Source organism: Dipodomys spectabilis, unplaced genomic scaffold (genome assembly GCF_019054845.1).
Source record: "Dipodomys spectabilis isolate Male_0828 unplaced genomic scaffold, ASM1905484v1 ptg000452l, whole genome shotgun sequence".
NCBI lineage: Eukaryota > Metazoa > Chordata > Mammalia > Rodentia > Heteromyidae > Dipodomys > Dipodomys spectabilis.
Window position 1 is genome coordinate 580420 of NW_024871129.1, and position 799 is coordinate 581218.

The window sequence follows — 799 nt, forward strand, 5'->3', positions numbered from 1 at the left end:
TGCTCAGATCTGTCTCCTTGCCTGGATTTTCCCTCTCTGGCCTAACTCTGTGTACTGTGATGGCACACTTGGTGTGATTCTCTGGCTTAGGACTGTTCACTGGAACTCTAAAACTGCTTTCTATGCGAGAGCTTGTTTAGCCTTCAGCTTCTCCTCCACCATCTTCCCGGAAGCCCCTATGAGCATGGTTTAAATTTTATTTCTTTGGGATAAAATGACAATGTTATCTAATTTCAAGTTTTATAAAGGTTATGCTATGTAAGGGCCTTTCTAAGGTGAAGATTTAATACACTGATGTCAAACTAACCTTTAATTCTATGAATTACATGTATTGTTACACTTGTATTTTTGTAATCAACTTTTTAACAACTGTTTTTCATTTCTTGCATTTGAAGAATGAAAAATATGGAATACTTCACAAATTCTCATACCATCCTTGTGCAAGTACCATTTTAATCTCTGTATTGTTGTAATTTGGGTAGACCTCCTGCTGAAGCATGTAGTATCCTCTAAATTTAAGTAGTTATTGATGCAATCTTTATACAGGCACATATTCATGGTTGCCTATTTGTAACAAGGAACCCTTATTGTTCCTAAAAATGCTATTGATCTTATTTCTCTAAATTTCTGTCTATAGTGGAAAAAAATTATATTGTTTGGTCGATTACTCACATTTGCAATTTTTTGTCAATAACTATTTTGTCATTTTCATTTTAAATTTGATCATATTTTGAAGCTTTTACAGCTAAGTCCAAAGGTGATGGCTTTTCAAGTACTTATTTATCAACTGAGTTATCTT

At 33.5% G+C, this 799-nt stretch overlaps 1 non-coding gene across 1 annotated transcript; it reads right to left on the reverse strand.

Moving 5' to 3' along the window:
• Nucleotides 1–399: 399 nt before the first annotated feature.
• On the reverse strand, nucleotides 400–503 carry LOC122098031. Its single transcript, XR_006145648.1, has one exon. It is a non-coding gene; the product is annotated as a U6 spliceosomal RNA (small nuclear RNA).
• Between the last annotated feature and the right edge of the window lie 296 nt (nucleotides 504–799).